A 20,633-nucleotide genomic window follows, 5' to 3' on the forward strand; every position below is an offset into this window, starting at 1 on the left:
GAAAGGTAAGTGTGTATGTGTGTGAGAAAGAGAGAAAATGAAGCTATTACAGCATATTCATATGCTTACAAAAATGATTCAGCAGGAAAGAAAGATCATGCAGGAGAGAAAAAGGATGACTCCAGAAGCAAAATCCTTAAATAGACAAGAGGCCGCAGCACAGATGGAGGGACCAGCATATATGTGGCTAACAGTAAGGAAAGGAAAAGATATTAAATAGACTTACTAGTAATGAAAGTGCAAGAGCAAAATGACTAGACAATGCTGATCTGAGGGCACATGTTTACATTTGTGAGCATAAATGTATATATATATGCATATATATTTATACATACACACACTCACATTATGTCAAAGCAATGAAAAAATAATTTCTGAGGATGGCACATCTCTATCAATGTTTTTTTAAATGCCCATTAATTGTAACATACAGTCAGATTAAGAATCAATTGTCTTGTGTGTGGTCATGGAAATGGATAGCTGAAGCAGATTGGAAAAGAAACCTGAAATCTGCACATTCAAGAACTTCTGAGGAGGTTTTCATTTATTAGCCCAAATATAAATAAAAGCATGAACTATGTTAAAAGTATTTTACATGCATTAACTCATTTCATATCATAACAGGTCAACATTTTTAATGATGAGAAAGAATGGTGGAGAACAGTGTACCGAATTAAGAGTCCTGGGTTGTACACAAAGTACTATACAACTGTTTGAAGATGGACTGTGGTAAGTTAAATGTTATAAAGCCTAAGGAAACTACTTTAAAAAAAAACACAGATATATGGCTAGTAAACCAATGTGGAGATAAATGGAATACTAAAACATACTCAATCCAGAAAGAAACAAAGAACTGATAGGAGAAGTTAAAAACAAAGAACAAGATAACAGATTCAAAACCAACAACATAGATAATTTCACTAAATTTAAGAGGCCTACCATGACAAATGAAGACATAAAAACATCTATACAAATATTCACAATAGCACTACTCAAAATAGCCAAAAAAACAAAGAAACACTTCAATGTCCATCAAGTCATGAATCAGTTTTAAAACGTATAACATATTTCCATGCAATGTAAATTACCTGGCCACAAAAAGGAAATAAGTACTATTGATACTAGTTATAACATGGACAAACACAGAAAGCATTATGCTAAGTGAAAGAAGTCAGACACAAAAATCACATATTGTTGTATGACTGCATTTATAGGAAATATACATAATAAACAAATATACCGACCAGTGGTTGCCAGGGTCTGGGGAGTAGAAATGAGGAATGTGATCTGCTTAAAGGGAAAGGGGTTTTATTTTGGGGCAATGAAAACACTCTGGAACTAGCTAGTGGTGATAGCTACATAACACTGTGAACATACTAAATGCCACTGAATTGTATATTTTTAAGTTGTTAAAGTGGTGAATTTTATGTTATACAAATTTTGCCAATTTTTTAAAAAGATTTTACTTATTTATTTTAGACAGGAGGAGGGAGGGAGAAAGAGAGGGAGAGAAACATCAGTGTGTGGTTGCCTTTTGTGTGCCCCCTACTAGGGACCTGACCTGGCCCACAACTCAGGCATGAGCCCTGACTGGGAATCAAACTGGTGACCCTTTGGTTTGCAGGCCAGCACTCAATCCACTGAGTCACACCAGCCAGGGTTAAATTTTGCCAATGTTTAAAATAAGGAGTGAAGTACTGATACATACAACATGAATAAACCTCAAAAACATTATTGTAAATGAAAGAAGCCAGTCGTGAAAAAGAACATATTATATAATTTCATTTATATGAAATGTCCAGAATAGGCAAATCTATGGAGGCAGAAAATAGACTGGTGGTTGCCTAGGGCTGGGGTGGGAAAGACGGGATTAGAGACTGCTAATGAACACAAGATTTCCTTCTTGAGTTATGAAAATGTTCTAAATTGGGTTACACTGATGACTGTAAAACTCTGTAAATGTGCTAAAAACCACTAAACTATATCCTTTAAAGGGGTAAATTATATGTTATATAAATTATATCTCCATAGAGCTGATTTTAAAAAAGAAACTTTTGTCTTGGCCAGGTAACTCAGTTGATTGGAACATCATCCCTTACACCAAAAAGGCTGTAGGTTTGATTTCCTTTTGGGGCACATACATAAGTTACCAACTGAATCCTTGTTTGGGCACATACGGGAGGCAACCAATCAATGTTTCTTCCTTTCTCTCTCTCTCTCTCTCTCTCTCCCCCCCCTCTTCCTCTCTAAAATCAATACACATATTTTTTAAAAAAGAAAGAAATTTTAAGTGGTCTGAACATTCCTATTTAAAAAACTGTTAGACTGAGTTAAAAACAAGACAACTCTAAACTAGCTATAGGAAATATGTTTTAATTATAAAAACACAAATGCATTAAAAGCAAAAGGATGACTGACCTTTAAAAAATGGGCAAAGGTAGTTCAATGGAGAAAGGGCAGTCTTTCAACACAGAGTGGTGGCAAAACTGGATGTCCACATGCAAAAAAGTGAATTTAGACAGTGACCTTACACCTTCTACAAAAAGTAATTCAAAACTGATTATAGACCAAAATATAAAATACAATAGTATAAAACTTCAAGAAGAAAATATAGAAGAAAATTTATGTGATACTTGGTTTGGTGATGAATTTTTAGATACAACACCAAAAGCATAATCCATGAAAGGAAAAACTGATGAGGTAGACTTTGTTCAAAACTTCTATTCTATAAAAAGCAATGGTAAAAGAATGAAAAGACAAGCCACGAAGTGTGAGAAAAATATTTGCAAAACATATTTGATAAAGGACTGCTATCCAGAATATACAAAAAACTCTTGGAACTCAACAGTAAGAAAACCACCCAATTAAGAAGTGGGCAAAAGATATGAGCATATATATACCTTCCCAAAGAAGATATACATATGGCAGATACATGTGAAAAAATACCTTCATTAGTCATTAGAAAAATGTAAACTGAAATAATGAGATACCAATACACACCTATTATAATGGCTGAAATTATTTTTTAAACCCCCAATACCAAATGCTGATGAGGAAGCAAAACAAGAACTTTCACATTTATTGCACATGGGAATACAAAAGGGAACAGCCACTTTGGAAGACAGTTTGACAGTTTCTTACAAAGCTAAATATGAGCTTTACTATGTGGTCCAGCAATCATGTTCCTAGGTATTTAACCAACTGATTTAAAAACATTGTCCATGAGGTGATTAACAGAGGGAAAGCAAGGTGGGGAAAGGAAGAAGATGGTATAAGAGGGATAAATGGTGATAGAAGGAGACTTGATTTGGGGATGGTAAACACACAATACAATATACGGATGATGTATTATACAATTGTATACCTGAAACATATGTAATTTTATTAACCAATGTCACCCTAATAAATTCAACAAAAAATACATGTATAATTCAGAAAAGTAAAATAAATTTAAAAATTAAAATTAAAAAAATAAAAAAATGCCCATGCAAAACCTACACACAATATTTATAGTAGCTTGATTCATAACCACCAATAACTGAATACAAGAAAGGCATTCTTCACCCTGACTGATGTGGCTCAGTGGGTTGGGCATAAACTGAAAGGTTGCTGGTTCAATTCTAGGTTAGCTGGGCCACACGTGGGCATGTGTAGTTGGTGGTATGCAAGAAGCAACTGATCAGTGTTTCTCTGGCACACTGCTGTTTCTCACCCTTTCTCCCTCCATTCCCCTCTCTATAAAAATAAACAAATAAAATCTTTTAAAAAAGACACTCTTCAACAGGTAAATGAATACACTGTGATACATCAAAATAGATGATCCAGTAATTTAAAAAAGAAGAGCCCTGGTGAGGGCCTGCAAATCAAAGGGTTGCCAGTTGGATTCCCAGTCAGGGCACATGCCTGGGCTGCAGGTCAGGTCCCTGTGGGGGACACTCAAGAGGCAACCACACACTGACGTTTCTCTCCTCTTTCTCCTTCCCTTCCCCTCTCTCTAAAAATAAATAAAATCTTTAAAAAATTATAGTTATCAAGCCACAAAAAAATGTGAAGAAAACTTAAATGCATATTACAAAGTAAAACAAACAAACAGCCAGTCTGAAAAGGCTACACACTAGATGATTCTATTCATATGACATTCTAGAAAGGGAAAAACTACAAAAAGAATAAAAAAACATCGGTTGTTTCCACTACTTTGTGATGAGCTAGAGAGTGTCAAAGACTTGAAGTACATGGGATTTTTTACAGGGGAAAAACTATTCTGTCTGATACTGCAACAGTGTATACATGACTTTATGCATTTGTCAAAATTCACAGAACTTTACAGCACAGAGAGTGAGCTTTAATGCATGCAAAATTTAAAAAAAAAAATTGAGGAGACCAAGGTATTCCCTAAAGGAATATGGAGTAAGTCAAAAGAATGTAACTGTATTACAAATGTGTGAAACAACCTCACTGAAGGTGGTGGGAGGGGAAAGATGCTGACCAAAGTAACTTTACAAGGGAGTGGAGTCTATAAAATTAAAGTCAAAAGGAACTGTAAAGAGGCACTCTAGTTGATAAAACTGTTTCCCACAAGGGTCTGAGTTAACAATTCTAGCACTGCTACATATGTATATTGGGATTAAAAATTATGTAAATGGATGATGAATGGTAGGATCCAGATTTCCTCCTGCCAGAGTAGGAATTTACAGCTAAACAAGAGGACATGACTAGGGCGATCCATGTGGTAATATATTAAAGTTGGAAACTCAGTACAAATTCATATTTAGCTTAATATAAGTACAGATGTTATAAATAGAAAGCTTTTGACTTCTGGTCAAGATGGTGGCACAGACAGACATGGCTCACCTCTTTACACAACCACAACAAAATTACAACTAAAATATAGAACAACCATCGCTCAGAACCAACAGAAATCGAGTTGAATGGAAGTCTGACAAACCATGCAATTAAAAAAACCACAACCATCCACACTGGTAGGGGGAGCACGAATGCTGAACAGGCTGGTCCCACATCAACGTGTGGTGGATGACAATTCAGGAGGGATATCTCAGGAGCAAGGGGTTCCAGACCCACACCAGGCCCCCCAGTACAGGGTTCCTGTGACAGGAAGATAAGTCCCCACAACTTCTGGCTGCAAAAAAGTATTGAAAATTGAGTTTGTGGAAGAAACTGCTAAAGTCCCAAGTACTTCCTCTTAAAGAACCCACATACAGACTGACCTACTAAGACTCACTCCCTCCCAGCTCCAGCACTGGGGCAGCCGCTTGAGGGGCACCAGTGGTGTGCATGGGGAGGCTCAGGCATCTGGCATCGATGCAATCAGAGGTTACTGTCTTGTTCCTGGGCCCTCTCCCTACTGAGCCAGCAGACTGTTGCAGTATCTAAGAGTCCACCAACCTGGCTAATACTGTTTAACCAGCTTTGGAGATCCCCAGATACTTTGCCCCACACAATTTTACAGGCCCACCCAAGCTGCTTTTCCTTATGAACAGCTGGTCTTGGCTCCTGCTTCACAACTTCCTAACTCCTCTCCAACAAGTAGCAGCTGGCCTCAGTGAGCCCCAGGTCTGGCACTAGCAGCCTAGACTCACAGCTTGACTTTGCCTGGGAATCTCCAAGCCCAGCACAAGTTAGCAGCCATCTCAGACTGCCTTACAGCTCAGGGAGGATGGCCCAGGGCAAACGCTGGTGTGGGCTGATGTTGGCCTGTACCATCCAGGAAACCCCAAGGTCAGTGTACCCAGTGAACAACTACAGACCACACTGGAGCAACACCACCCTGATCCTGCACAGCTGATCCTCTTTGGAGGGTAGAGATTGGTAGTAAATGGTCACAACTAGTCTTTGCAGCTGACTGGCCTGGTAAATACCTGCCATTGATCTGACAACAGCAATCAATGCTCAACTGCAAGATGGTGTACTCAGCCCACACAAAGGGCACACCTGAATATCCAACTTGGGTGATATGGGAGGCTGTGCCACTGGACCCTACAGGACACCTACTATATTAGGCCACACTACCAAGACACAGAGTCAAAGCAACTCTACCTAATACATAGAAACAAACACAGGAAGGCTGCCAAAACAAGGAAACGAACATGGCCCAAATGAAAGGACAGATCAAAACTCCAGAAAAAAAGATAATCAAAATGGAAATAAACAATATCAGATCCAGAGTTCAAAACACTGGTTATGAGGATGCTCAAGGAATTTAATGAGGATCTCAGCAGCATAAAAGAGATCCAATCAGAAATGAAGGATACACTAACTGAAATAAAGAACAATTTACAGGGTAACCACAGTACAATTGATGAAGCCAAGAATCAAATCAATAATTTGGAATATAAGGAAGCAAAAAACAAGCAATCAGAAAAACAAGAAGAAAAGAGAATAAAAAAATACAAGGATAGTATAAGCAGCCTCTGGGACAACTCTAAGCAATCTTACATTTGCTTCATAGGGGAGCCAGAAGGAGAAGAAAAACTGGAAATCTATTTGAAAAAATAATAACAGAAAACTTCTCTAATTTGGTGAAGGAAGTAGACATCCAAATCCAGGAAGCACAGAGAGTCCCAAACAAGATGGACACAAAAAGGCCCATCCCAAGACACATCATAATTAAAATGCCAAAGGTTAAAGTAAAGATAAAGAAATGGGAGGGGAGGATGTAGGAGAATGGGTGAGAGGTGAGGGGATTAAGAAGTACAAATAGGCAGTTACAGAATAGCCTCGAAGATGTAAAGTACATTATAGGAAAAGGAGTAGTGAAGAACTTATGCGCATGACCTGTGGACATGAACAAGGGTGAGGGATTGCCTGATGGAGTGGGGATTTTGGTAGAGGGGAGCTTAAGGGGAAAAAATCAGGACATCTGTAATAGCATAATCAATAAAACATCATTTAAAACAAAACAACCCAGTCAAAAAAATAAAGATTTATAGACATGTATATAATAGATTAATATACACAAGTATACTCTTTGTTCAATCAGCTGAGAAACCCTAGAAGCAATGACACTCTAGTAGAGTAGCAATCAGCATACCTAACTCAGAGATTTTGGTTTCTAACACCATTGTCCATAAAAGGAATTAAGGCTTCTTAAAGAAATGGGTGATTGATTATAGGACTGGAAAAGGAAGTATACAAAATGAGTGTGGGGCATATTTTTTTAGTACCAGAAAGTAAGTACTCAAAAAATAAGCAAACAGTCCTTGGCCAGGTAGGTAAGGTTCATTCTCAGACCAGAGCACATACAAGAAACTAATGAATGCATAAATAAGTGGAACAACAAATTTCAATGTTTTTCTTTCCCTCTTTCTCTCTCTAATTCCCCTCCCTCACTCCCTTCCTCTCTCCAAAATCAATAAATAAGCAAACAAACCAACCCACACTGATGGGCATCTGTTAAAGAAATACAGGCGCCAAATGAACAAGCTCTCAATAGCCAAAGCTGGAATAATTTAAGTAAAGTAGTACCGGATTATAGCCCAAAGTATAAAATAAATATCTGCAAGTCCATACGGATATAAATCAATGATATTAATAAATTAATAAATAAAAGAAAAGAGACAAATGTCCCAGGCAAATTAATTCCAAATAATTTATGTAGATACTCTGCCTTCAAAAAATGACTATAGCTCCTTACTGTTTAAGTGTGGGAAGAGCTTAGTGACTTCCTTCCAAAGAATACAGAATGGAAAGGACGAAGAAGGGACTAATACTACAGTGGAGAAACATGGAAAACACTACCTCAGCCAGGTAATCAAGATCACCATCGAAGTCATATATCATGTTGACAGTATGCACCCTGGATATAATATCATGACAATGGCACTTAACCGCTGTGATTTTCCTCACAAAACCCCATAACCTCAGTCTAATCCTAAGAAAAATATCACAAAAATTCTAATACAGGAAGGGATATCCTACAAAATGCCTGACCTGTACTCCTCAAAACTGTCATGATCATCAAAAATAAGGAAAGAGAAGTTGTTATACCCAATAGTAGCCTAAGAAGACACAACAATCAAATATAATGTTATATCTGGATGGGATCCTGGAACAGGAAAAAAAAGATATTAGGTGCAGAACCAAAGAAATCTGAATAAACTATAGACTTTAGTTAATAATAATATATCAATATTGGTTCATTAATATGGTAACAAATAAACCATATTAATGTAAGATGTTAATACTAGAAGAAACTAGGTCTGGCTTATAAGGAACTCTGTAAAATCTTAATGTTTCTGTACATCTAAAACTGTTCTAAAATATATAGTCTATTTTCAAAAAGGTACAAAGATTGAAAAAGATATAACATGCAAATTTTAATCGTAAGAAAGCTCAACTGGCCACATTAGTAACAGGCAAAGGAAGACTTCAGAGCAGGATAAAAAGAAACATTTCATAATCACAATAAAATAGTTAATCTATCAAGGTATAACAATACTAAACATGTATACACCTAACAAGAAAGTATCAAAGTCTATGAAGCAAAAACTGACAAAATTAAAAGACAAAATAAACAGATCTACAATTAAAGACAGTTCAACAGTCCTCACTCAGTAATTCATAGAACAAATATACAGAAAATCAGTTAGGATACATAAAATTTGAAGAACACTATGAACTAAGCATATTGAAATTTATAGAACACTCCACTTAACAACAGCAAAATAGCTCTTTTTAAGTGCACATAGAAAATTCACCAAGGTATACTATATTTTGGCCCATAAAACAAGCCTGGATAAATTTAAAAGAATATAAATCATATAGGATATGTTTTCTGACCAAAATAGAATTAAATTTAGAATCAATAATAGAAAGATAGCTTAAAATCTCCAAGTATTTAAAAATCAAATGACACTCTTCTAAATAATCCATAGATCAAAGAAGAAATCAGAAAAATATTTTGAACTTAATGAAAAAAACATAAAGCAACTTGTGAGCTATAGCTAAAGCCATGTTTATAAAAAAAATCTATAGCTTTAAGCACTTCTATCAAAAAAGAGGTTTTTAATCAATGATTTAAGTGTCCACCCATCTTAATGGTTTTAAGATGCTAAAAAAGAAAAAAGTATTAAACCAAGAGTAAGTAGAGGTAAAAAAACTAAAAGCATAAATAAAATTGAAAATGAATAAGAAATAGCAATAGAAATCAATATTTCTAAGTCAAGGAAAAAGCAAGAGGGAGGAATTACTAATATGAGGGATGACAGAAGGTAATCGTTACAGATTCTTTAGACACTAAAAATATAACAAGGTTATAAACACTTCCATGCCAATAAATTCAACAACTCAGAAGCAAATCTAAAGATTACCAGTAACCACTAGAAATAAGAAGCAAGGAAGGATTCTTTCCTATACCTCACTCAGAGGGAGCATGTACCTGCTGACACCTTGATTTCACACTTCTAGCTTCCAGAAATGTGACAGAACACATTTCTGTTACTTTAAACCACATGGTTTGTGGTGATTTAAGGCAAGCCTAGGGAAGCTCTGTGAATAATATTTTTAAAATATTTTGGATGCAATGGCATAAAAATGTATTAAATTTAATGTCACTTGCTACTTCTTAGTGTGGGGCTACTGGAAAACTTAAAATTACATATATGGCTTAACACTGTATTTCTAGTGAATAGCACCAATTTAGTAGCAATAAGGTAAGAAAAAGGGACAGGTATACTGATTGGAAATGAAGAAGCCAATCTGTCTTTTTCTGTAGACATTATGATTGTGCATGAAGAAAATCCTAAGAAATCTACATAAAAACTACCAGAATTAAAAAATGAATTTAGTAAGGTAACAGACTACAAAGTCAATATACAAAAGAATCAATTATTTTTATAAACTATTAACTGAAAAAATTTTTAAATATAATATCACGTACAAAAAAAAGTATTAAAAATATAAAATACTTAGGAGTAAATTAAGTAAAATATGTACAGGACCTATAAAATGAAAATATTGCAGAAAAAACTTAAAAAGAAAACAAATAAATGGAGAGATAAGTGATGTTAAAGTATCGGAAGACTAAGCATCATTCAGATGTCAATTTTCCTCATAGGTTTTTTTTTTGGTAGAAACTGACAAGCTCATTTGACAATTTATATGAAAATGCTACAAATCTAAAATAGTCAAAGCAATTGTGAAGAAAAAGACAAACTGAAGGATAAACACTTCCTAATTCTAAGACTTGCTATGAAGTAATAGTAATAAAGACAAGATAATATTGGTATAAGGATAAAGATATAAACTAATGAAAAAAAAGAGAGAGACCAGAATAGACCCATACAAAGAAAAAAAATAAAAAGGAATCAGCTTGCATATAACTTCCAAACTAGTAAGAGGAGGGCAAAGGAGGGGGACAGAGAAAGAAAAGGAGGAAGGGAGAAGTTCTATAGAAGAAAATAAAAAGGTGCTGTAATAATTATCTTCCTATCCAGATAGGGTGATTAGGAGAAATCTCTCAGAAAATGTAACATGTAGATGGAATAGCATATACAAGGGATCTAAGGGAAAGAACCTGATAGTAGGCTGGTATAACAGATGCACAATAAACAAGAGAAAGATAGGCTAAAGAGACAAGGCTTTCAAATCAGAGAAAAATGTCTGTATTGTATAATAGTTCTCAATTCTATCCACTTTTTCATCCATTCCTACCACTGCTGTTCTCAATCCTCACCTAGATGCTTTCAAGCTGTTCTCTCAATCCATCTTTCACAATAGATCCAAAGATATTTAACAGCTTAAAATCATTAAGTGGCTCCCTGTTCCTCACAATGCATGATCTTAATTTCTTATCTGACTCTTAATACCCTTCATGACATAGCTTACTCCCCAATTGCCTCCAAAACTACTTGTGCCAAACAATAAATTACTTAAATAGCATTTAAATATTGGGTTGGCCAAAAAGTCTGTATTTTTTTTCCATAAAAGACACTTTTCATTTTCACAAATAATTTTATTGATTTGTATACTGTATGTCAGCTACCCTCTGCGTGGTAGAACATTGATTGTTCTCAATTAATGTCTCGATTTGATCACTATCAACTTCAACTGGTCTACCCAACCCTGGAGCATTATCCAGCGAGAAATCTCCAGCACAAAACTTCACAAACCACTTTGGACCCATTTTATCAGTCACAACACCTTCTCCATACACTGCACAAATTATTTTTTTGCATTTCATTTGTGTTTTTACCTGTCTTGAAATAATAAAGCATAATATGCCAAAACTGTTGCAAATTTTCTTCCATCTTCAATACTAAAATGGCTACACAAAAATTCACCAATTTTGATAAGTTTTTTTTTAATGATTGCTGGTATAACAGTTATCATAATACAATCTAACAAAATTGTTTCAAATGAAGTTAAAGACAACTAAGCACTACTAGAGCCATCTTAAAGAAAAAAAAAAAAGTTTTTGGCCAATCCAGTAAAATCCATCAGTCTTTCATTACTTGATGCCTTTTAACATCATTCTTCAAGTTCTAAATCAAATGTCTCCTATGTAAGTCACCTCTAATTGCCATAATTAGGTATTTCCCTCTTCTCATGGCATCGCTTGCTCTATTCTAGATTTGTTAGGTTATAGTTATGGTGCTTACTTATGAGACTGTTTATCATACTAGACTTTAATATTCAGACTGTATGTTATTCATCTTTTTATCCCTAGCAGGTTAGTATCCATTTAATAATTTTTACATAATTAAAAAGATATTCACAGCTCTTGTGCTGTTATATTTAGGCATCACTAAACTAAGACATAAAGAAACTGCTAAACACACAATTTAAAAAATCGAGATTAAAGGAACGCTTTAAAATATTTCATACTTTTATAAAAATCCTGTAAAAAGACTTCTCTGTAAGTCAAAAGATTATAAATCCAGATTTGTAAATGTAAGGTCTGACTGAAACAAGGTTCACTTAGAAACATATACCCCACAATATTACAATAAGAATTAAGAATTCTTAGAGGAGCCAAGGTCAGGTAGCTCAGTTGGTCAGAGCATCTTCCCCAAATGCCAAGGTTGCAGGTTTGATCCCTGGTCAAGGCACCTATAGGAATCAACCAATGGGTACTTGAACAACAATTAAAAAAAAAAAAAGAATCAACCAATGAATGCATAAATAGTTAGAATGACAAATCAATCTTTCTTTCTCTCAAATCAATGAATTTTTTAAAAAAACTCATAAGAATATTACTTATTATATTGTATAAGTAAAATTAATAGACACAGAAACTTGTAGTAAGTCAGTAACAGGGAGAATTAAGAATTTATATTTTGATTTCTACTTGATGGATTCAACTCAATACATACATCTACAGTTTTCCACCTTGCTTCTTAATTTTGTTCTCAATTAAATACTGTAATATAGGAGCCCTAATGATCCACTGCAAAGGAAGTAGTTCAAAAAATATTTTTTTAAAGGTGAAGGATTAAGAAGTACAAATTGGTAATTATAAAATAGTCATGGGGATGTAAAGTATATGGTAGATACAGCATATGGTAGATACTGGGTTGGCCAAAAAGTCCATTGCTTTTTTTACTGTACAATCGCTCTAGTAGTGCTTAGTTGTCTTTAACTTCACTCGAAATGATTTTGTTAGACTGCAGTGTAACAGCTGTCATATCAGCATGCACTTAAAAAAACTTATCAAAATGGATAAATTTTTGTGTAACCATTTTAATATTGAAGATGGAAGAAAACACAAAACTTTTTCAGCATATTATGCTTTATTACTTGAAGAAAGGTAAAAACACAACTGAAACGCAAAAAAGATTTGTGCAATATATGGAGAGAGTGCCCTGACCAATCAAAAGTGTCAAAAGTGGTTTGTGAAGCTACTTGGTATTACTGACATTTTGGCCAAATAATTCTTTGCTGTGAGGCTGTCTTATGCATTGGAAGATGTTCAGCAGCAGCCCTGGCCTCTACTGACTAGAAGCCAATAGTGGGAGATAGCCAACACACTCAAAATATCCAAATCAATAAAGCTATTGGTGAAAATGAAAAATGTGTCTTTTACTTTACAGAAAAAAAACGTGACATGCTTTTTGGTCAATCTAATATATACTTGATAATATTGTAATAATTATGTATGGTGACAAGGGGTTGTGGAAATATTGGGGGAACATATTATAAAGTATGTGATTGTCTAACCACTATACTGTACACATGAAAGTAATACAAAATAATACGTAAACTATAACTAAAAATTTTAAACGGAATATTTTAGGAAAAAATAACTTTTTTAATCCTCACCCGAGAACATTTTTTTCATTGCTTTTAGAGAGAGCGGAAAGGAGTGAAGAAGGGAGAAAGAGAACACTGATGCCAGAGAGAAGCAACCATGGTTGCCTCCCATAGGCGCCCAGACCTGGGATCATATGGGGTACATATAAGCCTGAACCAGGACTGGGGATCAAATCCTCAACCTAGTTATGTGCCCCAACCTGGAATTGAACCCACAACCTTTCAGTTACTGGACAATGCTCCAACCAACTAAGCCACACCTGCCAGTGCGAAAAAAAAAAATCTTTTTCAAAGATTTAAAAAGAAATTTGTCTTGGACCATATGTTAGCAAAGCAATTTCATTATAGCATTATTTTAAGAGTTAAAAAAAGTGGAATTACTAAAATGTCAAAAAATAGGAAAAGGTTAAACAAACTGTACAGTAAAACTATTATAAAACCGTAAGAGTAATATGCAGCACCAAGCAAAACATGTTATGTTTAAAAAGACAATTATATAAATATTGACAACAGAATTGCAAACAAGTAAAGATATAACTAGTAATATCATATCAATATATTATGCTGCATACCCGAAACTAATATAACATTGAAAAAAAGAAAATAAACAATATTTTAAAATATGTATTTTACAAGTATAATAGAATTAAAGTACAAAAAATGTAAATGTACAATAAGAATTAATTTTTTTAATTTCCTTTAATTATGTTATATTCTTTTACAATGAAAAGATTTTCAAATATCACCTTTGGCTCTATTACTCCTACTTACATAAGTACTACATACAAATATAAGTAGAAAAAATTTAAGTTTATAAACTACCTAACATTGCCCCACAAAAATACTGTGTTAAATTTCAAATAATAATGCCAAAGACCTACTGGTTCACAGCAGCTATACTATTTACAACTTCTTCTCCAAATTTTAACTCTTATAAAGTTTTTAAGCATTAAACTTATAAAGGGATCTCCAATTCCAACAAAACATCCCATTACTACAAGTCTGTCAAACTGACAACCTGAAAAAGATACAAATTGTGGCACCAGTATAGAGAAGATAAAATTTTAATCCATGTATTGCTATGAAAGCTTATTTGCCCTAAGTTTCAGTAAACATTATTTTGGAAATATAAATCAGAAAGACCAAATGAAACAACCTATCTCTGTGACTCAGCAGCTTTCTTTTTCACTTTACAACCTTGTGCTTAAGTTGCAAGGATAAGACTGAAACCTAACTTTCAAACTGAGCGGCAAAGTCACTGTACAATCATTATCTGTCTTGGCAAAAAACTCCAATGAAAACACAAAATGCTTTGGTCTTTAACTGGCAGATATATAAGGAGGAACGGTGCCTTGTTGGGTTATTATTTACCATGCGAAATCCCTTATGTATAGCTACAAATTAGCTTTTATTGCAGATACTTAACATGTTTCTTTATAGAGAATACCTCAAACAAATAACTTCCAAGACTGGCACCATGCATTGTTACAGCCTACACATCACTGGAGTTCCTTGTAATTTGAAACATTTGCGTTTTAAAACAATCTCCACAAATCAACTCTACTGACAATTTTTTCAGTTGAAGCTCGTTTATACTACGAAATACTATATTTACTCTCAACAACAGGATGCACAAATTTACAAATTACTCGAGTGTAAAATATTCCAAAATACAACTTCAACATTTCTATCATAGATTTTTACTATCCAAATTAACCAGTCTAAACAGTAGTACACTTAGTGAGGTACTATGGCCAAACTCAAATGACATTATCAGTTCCCTAAAATCAGTAATGCAAAAATTCAGATCCCTAATCCAAAATGTCCACAGGAGACACCAATGAGGAGAAAGTGTAGACTGAGTTTGCCATTACTAGAAAAACGAGTCACAGCAAACTATGTGAGGCTTCCGCATGTATACAAATCGAAGTTCATTTCTGAGTTCCTAGTCCCACACCAAAAAGGCAGTTCACTAACTTTTTTTAAATACCAAGAAAATAAAATAGGTGGGTTTTTTTGCATGGTTATATTGATCGATAAATGGTATTAAGGCTCAGAGATGTTTTCCTTTTGTAACTGATTTTGCTCCTTTACCACGGGTACTCAGAAAACTGCTCTGCATTTCAGATAACTGCTTAATACACGTGATCACCTCAAATCAAATATTTGAAAAATTAGCGCCTTAGCACAAATATTCTCCCCATCTTACAACACTACACCTTTTAACTTCTAAACCGGAGACTGAAAGTGAAGATCTACTTCTGTAAACTGGTGAGCCTCAGGAGACCGCCTTAACACTGGTTTGCACACAAGCACACAAGCAGGCAACTTCAATTTAGTTGATTTTCCAGACTACAAGGCCTAACAAATCTGAGGAAAACACACAGACTGCTGAGGGCTCCTTACTGAAGATGACACTTTCCCTCACATTTGCACAAGTAACTGCGGTAACTGCCCTATTTTGCCGTGTGAAACAAACACATAATGGGGGGGGGTACTATTTAAAAACTGGGTCATTCCTTATTCTGATGAAACACGGTCTTCGGGAGGGAAAAGTCCATGCGGCAGAAAAGGGGAGACAAAACAACAGCATCCTCGACACAGAAAAGTTCCAGCTCTTTACAAGAGTCAGCACTAAGCGCTCATTAGTTGGTTTTGTGTTTAGTCACTTAGAATTGCACGGAACCTGCCTTCCTTAAAGTCGTCCCCAACAAAGAAGTCCTGAGGGACGACTAGGGTAAGGCAGAGCAGGAAATGCTCTCAATTCACCTGTGACACCTGCCCAAACACCCAATTCTCCCGCGATTCCCGTGGAGAATCCCTAGCTCCGCGCCTGCCTCGGCCACCACCCCCTCAGAAACTGCCCCATGCCCGCCCTTTCCCCATCCTGCCCCCATCCAGAAAGCAGTCGCCCCGGTAGTCCCCAGGGCCCAGACTCCTCGCGCTTCCACGCAAGTAACCCTCAGGAACCCCACGGCGCGGAGAGGCCCGCCCAGGCACAGCCTCTCCCCATCACGCCCCGCAGCCTCCGGGGACTCCCTGCCCCCGGAAGCCCCAAAGAAACTAGGCCGGGGATGCCACCCGCCGCCACTCTCCGCCAGCTCGGGCACCCCAACCAGGTAGGCCTTCGGAACTCCTCACCTCCCAGTTGCTACCTGCCCAGTGCCCTCCCCGCTCGGGAGCACGGGCCCAGGGGGTGCACACAGGGATCCTCCGCAAAAGGCCCGTCGCAGCAGACTCACCTGCCGCCTGCTCCTCCTTTAGCGACACCCAGACACAGCCCCTTTCTGGGGCTGGAAAGCGCCGGCTTCGTGGTCTAGGCGCCCTGGGCAGGGCCAGGCAGGACCCGGCGGGGACGTGCTCTCGCGGCCGCCGCCGCAGCTGCCGCAGTCGCCGCCACGGCCCTTTCTGCGCCTGCGCCGCCTCAGAGGCGAGGTGTTGAGGGGCACTGCTTGCAGGGAAGGGTAACGGCCGAGAGAGCGGACTCGCGCCGGCGCCTCTTCTTACAGGAGCCCAGCCTCACGGGCCGCGGGTCGCCTAGGAGCCGCCTGAGGCACGGCCGTCCAGACAGCTGACGGCGTTTCTGTTCCCTTTTTCTTTTTTTTTTCCCTCTCTCCTTCCGCCCCTTTCCACAGAACAGCACTTTCCTACCCTCCTCCCTCTCCTTTTCCTACTGCGGAGGCGGGTGGAAAAGGGCGTGGGGGAGGGGTGGGACGGGAGGATGCGGGGGCGGGGCAGCGCTCGAGCCCCGCCCCCGGGGAGGGCCGAGGCCCAGCAACTACAGCTACAGCTCCTCGACCGCCGCGACCCCCGCGAATGCGGGTCACCAGCTCAGTCAGCTAGCGAGCCCCTACTCCGCGTCTGAGTTGCAGGGCACTAGCAGAAACTGGGGAAGAGAAAGGGCCCAAGGCTTTCCTTCCGGGCCCAGACTCACCTTGTGCTGTAGGTTCATTACTTTGGCCTCAGGCAGGTGGCGGCTGCTTCTCGGATATTTTAAAGGTGGGGAAAGTGACGCCGAATCGCTCAAAGTCACTGAGGAGAGTGCAAGGAGGGATGCAGGTCTCTGGACAAGAAGATTCCTTCCCAGGGTGGGAGTTAGAATTTCCACACATGACTGTGGGCCTCCGAGGCCGGACAGAGGCCCGCCGACTGGTGGTTCCCAGCTGCAGTGCCGGGTGACAACCCTTGGCCGCGCTCGGCGTCACCACCTCGGCCGAGATTTCAGAATGGGAACTCTGAATGTGGAAATCTCATTTAAATCTCTGCTCTTCTGCTTCCTAAGTAAGTGTAGCTTCCTTATCCACGCGAATTAAGGCAAGGTCCTTTTGCCTTAATACAAATCTTGCAAGATATTTTTGACAACGGTTTAAAGTTACAGTGAGAAAGAGTAACAATTAGTTACTCGATGAGAAGCAAATGGTTTGAAACAATTAGGCAAATTGTTACCTCCTGCCCCTCCCCCGCACCCCACAATTTGTCGGGGGACTTCACAGATTCCCTGTCAAGTCAAAATTGGATCTGGTAAGATTTGTGTACGTTTAATGAGTACTCACATATAATGACAGTTTTCCTGAGAATCACTGTCTCACTCAATCTGTGTTTTTGACAAGTATGAGGTCTGATCCAGCTGGTGTGGCTCAGTGGGTTGAGTGCCGGCTTTTGAACTGAAATGTTGCTGGTTCAATTCCCAGTCAGGGCAAATGCCTGGGTTGCAGGCCAGGGGCCCTGTTGGGAGCCTTTTGAGAGGCAACGGATATGCCTCACACACTGATGTTTCTCTCCCTCTCTTTCTCCCTCCCTTCCCCTCTCTCTAAAATATATAAATAAAATCTTTAAAAAAGAAAAATATGAAATCACACCTTGGTTGTGAGGGCCCTGTTGTCAATTTACTTCTGAAGTTTCTTGCATATGTGGATAATTTGAATTTTGTAGCCAACAGCAGAAACTGTTTTCCTAACCACATTAGCAGTCTGAATCAATTGAGTAGAAATGCACAGCAATAGAAATACAGTCTATTTAATAATACTTTAGAGTTAGTTTGAGCCCATTAGAAACCAAACTTTGGCATTGATAATGTAAACAGAAATTTAATGCTTAGAAATTTAGCTTGTGGACTTATTGCCCTTCCTTTCTCAAGGTCAAATTATTTAATAGTTTAAAACATTTAGCCCTGGCTGGTGTGGCTCAGTGGATTGAGCACTGGCCTGTGAACTGAAGCATGGCCAGTTCAATTCCCAGTCAGGGCACATGCCTGGGTTGTGGGCCAGGTCCCCAGTTGGTGGCCTGCCATAGATAGGCTATTGGTGTTTCACTCCCACATTGATGTTTCTCTCCTTCTCTTCCTCCCTCCCTTCCCCTCTCTCTGAACGTAAATAAAAGATTTTGAAAAATTTAATATAGCCCTGGTTCAGTTGGTTGGAGCATCATCTGGCAGATAGTCACAGCAAGGGTTCCATTCCTGGTCAAAGCACATACCTAGGTTGTGGGTGGGTGTGTAGACAAGGCAATGGATAGGTATTTCTCTCTCTCTCTCCCTCCTACTCACTACCCCTCTCCCTCCCTCCCTCTCCCTTCTCCTCCAGGCTCCCCCTTCCTCTCTTTTTAAAAGTAATGGAAAAAAATGTTCTCAGGTGAGGATAAAAAAAATTTTTTAATAAATAAAAACACCCCTGACTGGTGTGGCCCAGTGGATTGAGTGTGGGCCTGTGAACCAAATGGTCACTGGTTCCATTCCCAGTCAGGGAACACGCCTGGATTGCAGGACAGGTCCCCAGCTGGGGACATGCAAGAGGCAATTGATGTATGTATCTCTTACACACTGATGTTTCTTTCCCTCTCTTTCTCCCTTCTGTCCCCTCTCACTAAAAGTAAACAAAAATCTTTTAAATAAATAAATAAAAACATTTAATATAGACAAAAATTTTTAATGGGCACATTGTGTTAACATTCATAGATTGAGAGTTTTTTCCTCTTTTCCTGGTTTTTTGCACCCATAGAAATGATTATGAAAGAAGCCAATATATCTCTTACATTTGATTGACGAGTTTTTCTTAATTGGCAATGTACGATTTAAGAATTTCTTTAATTAGCTTCACTACTTTATTGTCCTATAGATTTACCATAGCTTTTCATTGCCTTTTCCAGCCAAAATTTCATAGAATGAACTTGTACAATACGTTTTGGGCCCAATTTTTTGTCTTAAGGCAGCTATTCTTAGATTTGAAAGCCCTTGATTCAGCAGCCTTCTCAACTGTATTATGTCCCCAGGGCTAAAATAAATTCATTTTAATTTTTAACATATAAATATTTGTCTAAAAAGTGGGGGGGGGAGCTGAAGAGCCCAATAACAACATAATTGTCATAATCACTACAGTATCATAGTTTCAGGTGAGCCTATATAGTTACAAGAAAGAAGAATCATTCAACCTTTTGCAGAAGAGAATATAGACATCTGATTGGGCATGGTCAGTACACATTTCTGTGGAGCAGCAGTAGAAAAGAATTGAATGGAAATATTGGAATTTTTGTTAAAATAAGATTTTTTTGATGCCATCTTCAATGCTGCAGCATGCTGCATTTTTTCATCTTATTCTCTTCAAAAACTTCTAAACATTGCTTTTCACAGAATATTCAAAGACCTTTTACACTTTTTATACTTTTATACTTCTTATGTTTTGTTCTACCCCATGTGTAACATAGTATTATGTATACCTCCAGCAGTCTAATCTGATTATTGTAATTATTGTTATAATTTCTTAATGTCTGAATTCCATACTATATTTAAGGCCTATGAAAGCAGGGTTGACATATGTCACATATGTGTATTCACATGTCTTGTTTCTCTTCCAGATCCCCAGTACCTAGCAGAATAACCAATATACAATAGGCTCTTAGAAAATAATATGAATGACTGAAATAAATCAGTCTGTTTACCCCCTGCTTTCTTCTACTCCATCCTTTAGGCAAGTTACTTAATTCTCCTCATCTGTAAAGTGAGTAGAATGATATTTATAAGAACCAAAATCATTTATTAATTTGTAATAAGCTATAACTATCAAAAGACTAGTTCAGTAATCAATAAAGTACTTAGCATGTGATGGGCAGCCTCTCATTGTAGCATACAATGATCCCTCCCTCCTGGTTCATGCCCTTGTGCAATCCCCTTCCACTGAGTGTGGGGTAGACTTATTAACTGGTTTCTAACATAAGGAATACATCAAAAGTGATGAGGTTTCTCTATCAAGATACGGTTATAAAAAAACACTGTGGCTCCAGTCTTGGATTCTCTCTCTCATCCTCTTGGATTGCTCACTCTAGGAGAAGCCAGCTACCATATTATCCAAAACCCTATAAGTCAATTCAGAATT

At 37.6% G+C, this 20,633-nt stretch overlaps 1 protein-coding gene across 6 annotated transcripts in view; it reads right to left on the bottom strand.

The window, feature by feature from the left end:
* DENND4C (DENN domain containing 4C) overlaps positions 1-17,575 on the bottom strand; it is a 130,446-nt gene extending 112,871 nt beyond the window's left edge. For 5 of the 6 annotated variants that reach the window (XM_028510223.2, XM_036021552.1, XM_028509606.2 and 2 more), the window contains exon 1: positions 16,509-16,926. The gene's annotated coding sequence lies outside the window, so the exon portion shown is untranslated. Of the gene's footprint in view, positions 1-16,508; positions 16,927-17,200 lie in introns of those variants that run through there. The other variant, XM_036021549.1, reaches the window with a different exon arrangement.
* Positions 17,576-20,633: the final 3,058 nt, after the last annotated feature.

Source organism: Phyllostomus discolor, chromosome 3 (assembly GCF_004126475.2).
Source record: "Phyllostomus discolor isolate MPI-MPIP mPhyDis1 chromosome 3, mPhyDis1.pri.v3, whole genome shotgun sequence".
Lineage (NCBI taxonomy): Eukaryota > Metazoa > Chordata > Mammalia > Chiroptera > Phyllostomidae > Phyllostomus > Phyllostomus discolor.